We start from the raw sequence: 7,662 nt of genomic DNA, 5'->3' as shown, positions 1-7,662 counted from the left end.
AACAACCAATATTTATCTTTATCCTTCTGACTTATTTCAATTCCCATTTTTTTTAAACTTTTGGGTTTTTTTTTTTTTTTTTTTGACATAGAAGAACTGAGGTGTAGGCCAGAGATGTGGGGTGGTGGGTGAGAGGATTCACCAGAGACGGAGAGTGAGGAACAGAACAGGCAGACTGAGGAAATACACTGCTGAGGGGAGCAGCGGGCGAAACAGGAGAGGTCTGCTGCTCCATGTGGGTAGTTCCCTGGCCAGGGATCAAATTCAGACTGCAGTGGTGACAGCATTGAGACTTAACCACTAGGCCACCAGGGAGGCCCTCAATTCCCATTTTTTAACTAATTTAAGGCTGTGTCTCTCCACAATTAATTCAGTAGTCTATAAAAGTTATAACTATCATTACAAATAGTGCTCTTAAATTTCACAAAAAATATTGCAATATTTTCAAGTAGTTCCTTTATTAGGCATTTTCATAGAATCTGGCTTTTACCAACATTAGGGCTTTTTCAGTTTACTAAAGTGAACCAAAAATTATCTTTTATATAATTTAATATTTTTAAATATCTTCATGAATGCACTAATGTTAGGTTTTCAACCCTAACATTACTATTAATCTTTGTACAAAGATTTTTGTACAAAGCACTTTTGTACAAAGCCTTTTAAGTTTCAAAGTATTATCAAATCCATTATCTTATTTTATGTATACAATAATCCCATGAAGCAGTGTAAATTATAATGTTCCAAATATACAGTTAATAAGAAGCTCAGGGAATTTTAGTGATTTCCCCAAGTTTGCAATTAGCAAGCAACAAAGCCAAGAAAAGAATCTAAGTTTATCAATCCTCAGTTGATTCATTTCCAAATGTCAATACACAGGACATTGCTAGCCAATTAAAATGAAAAAGTGTAAGAAGTACCAAAGTAATCGCAATACTTTTATTGCGAGATTGTCATTTTACTGCTTTTAGGGCTTTAAAATACTTTGTTAGACTAAGTTGATGTGGGAAGCACCCATCATTGTTAATACAGATACTCAATAAAATATAATAAAACAAATAAACAACTAGGCATAAAAAAGAAATTGAAATACTTAGGTGGGAGAAATGAAGAGATACTAACAAGCGGTGAGCTGAAGAGAGGTGAGGCTGGAGAGGTGGAATCAAAGCTTAAATGTACAGCTTGGAATTTTAATTCCGGAGTGGGAATAGGAATTGTGCATGTGCGGTGGAGTATGAATCTAGAATATCTCCTTCCATCAGCCTGACAATTAAAGGGGGCAGGCGGGGAGAGCAGACTGGTTTCCATCTGATCACATACCTCTCACAACCTGAACTGAGCACTGGAGCCGGAGTCAAATGAATCATGAGTAGTGTGGGAAACCCAAACCAAGGTAGCAACAGAAAACTAGTTTGAATCTGAAGGACCCTGGTAGAGGGTCCCATAGTAACACTTCATAATCCTGGATATATGAGACACCATGAAAAAAATTACACATGATGAAATGACAAATAAATATATTATTTATAATAATACATGTAGCTATAGTGTTAATTATATTTTATATTATAAACATAAGTACAATATATAAATAATATATGGTTTTATAAATATATATGTATAACAATTATATATATAAATAATATATTTAAAGAAAAACTTCCAGTGAAGGGAGGTAGAATTCATGGTCCAAGAATTATAGGCAATAGAAAAAGAAACTATAAATTATGCTTAAAATTATCTAAAACATAAAATAATAAAAACTATACAGAAAATCCAGGAAACTATAAAAATAAGCATATTATGGGGGGAAAGCTATAGAAATTCTAAAGACAAAAATGTATCATTTTTTTAAAACTCAGAAGATTTAACATAATTTAAAAGAAACTCAGTAAATTGGAAGATAGAGCCAAAAAATATCATAAAAAGATAAAAAAGAATATTAAAAAGAAGAGGCATGGAGAATAGAAAGTTATTAAGAGTTCTAGGAAATAGTAGAGTAATACAGGAGAGAAAATTTTTAAATAAAGAAAGCTCCTTGTTTCCAATAATGAATCTTCCCTTCTGCCTTATAACAGAATCATCCATTTTTAGTGGATAATTTTGCTGCCCATAATAAACGCAATAACAATATTTTCCGGCTTCTATTTTAATGCATATGACTATATTCTGGGATATGACCAAAACAGCACATGCAGCTTCCAGAAACATCCTTAAAGAGAGAAGGTAGACCCTTCCTGTACATTTTCCTTTCTAGAAGCTGGAATTCAGATTGGATGATTTAAGTGGGAGTACATAATCCATTTGCTGAGCATGGTAAACAATAAAATAGAATCGTCACTATAACCCTAACATCTTCAAATGCCACCTAGGTAGCCTAATTTATATGAGAAAGAAATAAGCTTTTCTCTTGCATAAGTCATTTGATTTGAGGTCTTGTTTGTTAGGTTTTTTTAATCACTTGCAGCAGAACCAAATCCTAATGTAACAATGATTGAGAATTTCCTGGGATTAAAAAAAAAATGTCTTTAATTTAAAGGAGCCAACCAAATTTTGACCTATAAAAATGAAGTTAAATTCACATCTGGAAACATGACAATAAAGTCACAGAACATCAAATATTGAATATAAAGCAAAAAAAATTAAGAGGTTGTTATACAGAGATAAAGGAAAGGCAATTCTAACAACAGTTGACTTTTCATCCACAGCAATAGTTGCAAGACCATTGAGTACTATCTTAAAAACACTGAAGGCAATAACAACCCCCATAAAACTAAAATCCAAGCATGAAAACAAAATTTGGACACTTTTCAGACATGTACAGATTAATAATAGCAAGTGTTTATACAATACAATTTTATGAGACATTCTCTTTTTTTGATGGTTTCACAACAATATAAACATATTTATTCAGTTTTTTTCTCTTTTTATTTTATTTTTTTCTTACATAGTTTTCCTCCCCATAGTTCCCCCCCAACCACCACCATATCACCCCTGAACCATCACCATATTCCCTTGTGTTCATACCTCCCATTTTGCCCTCCTTACCCCTCATCCCCAAACCCTCCTTTGTTGTATGCCTCAGATCTTTGGTCAGCTTGTTAGTTTTGACTTTTTCTTGACCTTTTGTTTGGTTTCTTTATATTCCAAATATAATTGAGACCATCAGGTATTTATCTTTTTTCTTTTCTGACTTATTTGGGCTAGCATAATTCCTTCCAACTCCACCCCTGTTGCTGCAAATGGCATGAGTTTGTAAATCACTATTCTAAGTGCTTTAACTTTGTAATCCCCATAACAACCCTCTGAGGTAGATACTATTAATATTAATTATCATATCAAAGGTGATGAAACTGAAATACAAGGAGGTTAAGTGTCTTGCCCAAGATTCATACAGAACTACTAAGTGGCCAAATCAGGATTCAAGCACAAGCATTTTGCTCTAGATTCCATGGTTTTAATCATTCACAGTAATAGAGTTGGTTACTCATTGATCTTAACTGAAACTATTATTGAGGGATCATTTAAATGATTAATATTGAACTTGGACAGAAAAAGTATGATGTAAGCAGGAGAACAAGAAAGATAAATCTGTAACTCACATTGATTAGCTTATAAGTTAACTACAAAAAGGTTCTTTTGTGAAATAATCCTGATCTTAGTTTCTAGGGGATTTTTTCCTTTCATAGTGCTTTTATTTGGCTAAAGAAAGTATTTGACAAGTTGTGTCAGTTCCCAAAATTTTTTTGGTAATTTTCCTGGTCTATGAAATCACAAAGTCTGCAAATTATTGCTTCAGTCTATTGTGCAACAAAGATTGTTTTTTGTTTTGTTTTTAAAAGAAAAATTTATAAGGTTAATTACTACTGTGTTAAACAAAAAATAAGTTTATTGGTAATGGGACAAACAGTCTACATGTAACATTAGTGAGAATCACTATTCTGGAAACATGGTCCTAGCAAAGGGTATGGAAAAATCAAAATGTTAAAAAAAAAAAAGGTGAGATGGAAACTTCCCACCACAGATATTCATTGCTAACTTATTAAGATTTTTGGAGTGAATGCTTTAGGTTGACAAATTATATCAAGATCATCTACAATATTCCAGGAAGGTAGAGCCCAGTGCTATTCTATGCCCACCAAAGAGAAAGATGGATAACCACACTATAAACACTTCTGAAAGAGTGAAATTGTGAGAAATAGAGAAACCATGTTACTTTTTACTGATTTGTAATAACTTATTATAAAGTGTTCTTCAAATTACCCTGTAAAATATTTTTTTGATTCTGTAGATTGATGATGACTAATATTTTACTAATATTTTACTTATATTTTACTTTTAAGTAACCTTAGAGGACACAAATTTCCCTCATTCTCTTATAAACTTTACACTAGAAGGAGATATCCCAAAATTGGTCCCTGGAGTTCCTAGCTCTTTATTTCACAATCATAATCAAATGAGTTGAAGAAATATATGACAGCACAGATTTCATAGCTAGACTCTTAACAGTAGCACTAATAGGAACTGGTTTTCCAGATTAGGTTCTTCTGTAAAAGCAATTTCATGGGTATTTTTATTGATTTATTTTTTGTTTTTGTCCTTTATAGAAGCAGCAGCTCATTTATTTTGGTGGGTGCAAGTTGGCGAAAGTGAGAAACTATTTCACAAGTCAAGCTGTAAAAGTAAACATTCCCCTGAGAATCCCTTATATCACTCATGATGTACAGCATGTATAATTTGTATACAGTGTCTCTTACATTCACTATAAAATACCATGACCTACAAGAACAAAAGGAAAATTCTTAAGAGCTGTCTGCCTGCCTGCAGGGTTACCTCCATTTTGTTTCTGCATTAGATTTCTGTAATCCTAATATATGCTTGCATAGTGAGCATCAACCTTGCCAGAAGGAAGGTCTGGCCATTGCCTTTCACTACTTTGAGGAAACTCCTAAGACACTGGAATTAGTACCTGATAGAAGTGTCTTTATTTGTTTACCTGGGGGCCTTGGCCACCTCTAATACTTTATGCTAACACTGTGATTTATTGTGTGTGGGGGGAGTGGGTGTTGGCTTCACAGTATTAGCTTGACCTTTGCAAGACATAGGTCAGTTAAATGAAATGTTTTAACAGTGAACAGTTAAATGTGACTATACAAACAAGAGCAAAGAAACTCTGGGTACCAAATCAGGCAAGCATCTTACTTGGTAGTAGGCCATGTGCATCACCAAACATCATCACTGACAGAGGACAACTGGAATTTAACACCTGAAACTCTCCTGGACCCTGTCTTTTCTTCCCTTTTTTTCCCTGCTGATTTTAATGTGCATCCTTTCACTGTAATAAACTACAACCATGAGTATAAGAGCTTTTATAAGTTCTGTGAATCTTTCTCGCAAGTTATTGAACCCAAGGGTGGTCTTGCAGACATCCAAACTTACAGTTAGTGTCAGAAGTGAAGATGGTCTTGGAGATTCTCCAATTTGCAATATTGATTTCTTTATTGTGTGGATTAAGCAAAATAATGAAGACTATAATGAAACTGTGATAATATGGACTCTCTCATTATATTAGAGGGTCACAACCTCAAATGTCTATTAGAAATTAAAAATAAACTATATTTATTTAGCTCTAAAAATATTCCCAAGCATTTTCAATCAAGAAATTCTGAAATGTTAAGGGAAAAGTACTAATTCTACCACAATTAAGATCAGGACCCAGAAAAAGTCAAAAGAAGAATTCTACATCAATCACTGTAACTCTCATTTCTTTCTTTTTTTTTTAAAGATTTTATTTATTTATTTATTTATACAAGCACTGGGTACAGTCAGAAGCACCAGAGGGTGAGAGAATTCACCAGAGCCAGAGCAGAGAACAGAACAGGCAAACTGACGAAGTACACTGCTGAGGGGAGCAGCGGGTGGCAGGAGAGGCCTGAGCACCATGTGGGACCCTTGCCCAGCAGCCAGGGATCCAACCAGCGCTGCAGAGGCTGCGGGCAGCTTCGCAACCCAGCGCTCAATTGCTGTGCCACAGGGGAGGCCCTCTCATTTCTTTAATCAACCCTTAAAGGCTTTTTAGGTTTCTGTGATAATCACTATTTCTGGCTTATGATGCAACAACCCCCCTTATTGACTTCCTTTAACTCCTTCAGCAGTTTCCTAAGTAATCTCTTTATTAAATTTTTATCATTTTTACCATTTGAATGTTCACTATTTCTTGATTGGACCTGTCACCATAATTGCACTATGGCCATATGCCAATGCAGTAACTTCTCAACAGCAAACTCAGGGTTGTGACTACTAATTGATTAAAGTTAGTACCTTATATGCATTTGCATTCCTAAATTTGGGGGTTGTTGATATTCCAGGCAGTTTGAGCCTCTACCAAGAAACATTAAAAACATGCCTCATTATTAGACATTTGTAATTTTTTCACTTGTAATTCACTGAAAAATAAACTCTTAATACTTCAGTTATATCATTCTACTTGTGGCTTCAGTAATGGGAATTTTGGTTTAATGTGTCTATTAATACTAACTTGACAGCCACCATTCCCTGTCACCCAATGAACTTCTGTGTTATACCTCTTTGCTTGCCAGTCACCTGCCTCTATTCTTAAATGTCTTCAGAGACCAGGTGGTAACATAAGTAGGCAGTGGTATAAGCAATAGGCAACTCTGATCCCTGGTATGATGGAGTAAAGATTTCTGAACATTCTTTCATTCATAAAATATATTAGGACCCTGGCAAGAATTCTCAAAGTCAACTGTTTCAAACTCTGAAAATTAACCAAAGGCTTACAACAATGGAAAAGCATTTAGTCAATAAAAAAAACTGGATGTCTGTGGGAAGAATGTGTGTTGTGTGGTGTTAGAACTTACCCTATTTCCATCCTACTCTCAAAGAATAGGATACTTAAGAATAAATATAATGAAACAAGGGTTGGACCTGCAACTGAAAGCTATAAAATATTTTGAGAGAAATTTAAGAATATCTAAATGAAAAGACATTGTATTTATAGATTAGAAAAATCAATATTTTCTAAAAGTCAGCAGTTCCCAAACTGGTTTACAGAGTCGACACAATACCTTTCAAAATCTCATGTGCCATTTTTGTAGAGATTGAAACTGATCCTAAAATTCATATGGAATACCCAGGATGGCCAAATAATCTTGAAAAAGAACAAAGTTGGAGGATTCACATTTCCCAGTTTCAAAAATTACTACAAAGCTACATTAAATCAAGACAGTATGGTGTTGGTTTAAGGATAGACATATAGAAAATGGAATAGAATTGAGATTCCAGAAATAAATTCATACATGTGTGGCAAATTAATTTTCAACAAAGGTGCCAAGACAATTCAATGGAGAAAGAACAGTCGTTTTATTTTTAGAGATTTATTTATTTATACAAGAACTGGGGTACAGGCCAGATGCGTGGGAGGGTGAGAGGATTCACCACAGACAGAGTGGGGAACATAACAGGCAGACTGACGAAATACACTGCTGAGGGGAGCAGAGGGCACAACAGGAGAGGTCTGCTCGCCATGTGGGATCCTCTCTGGCCAGCCGGGATCGAACCAGCACTGCAGAGGCTGCGGACAGCTTCACAATGCGGTGTTCAACCGCCTATGCCACCAGGGGAGGCCCAGAAAAGTCTTTTCAA

Source organism: Talpa europaea, assembly GCF_964194135.1.
Source record: "Talpa europaea genome assembly, chromosome: 6".
Taxonomy (NCBI): domain Eukaryota; kingdom Metazoa; phylum Chordata; class Mammalia; order Eulipotyphla; family Talpidae; genus Talpa; species Talpa europaea.
The sequence above is the reverse complement of the archived record's forward strand: the minus strand, read 5'-3'. Positions refer to the sequence as shown.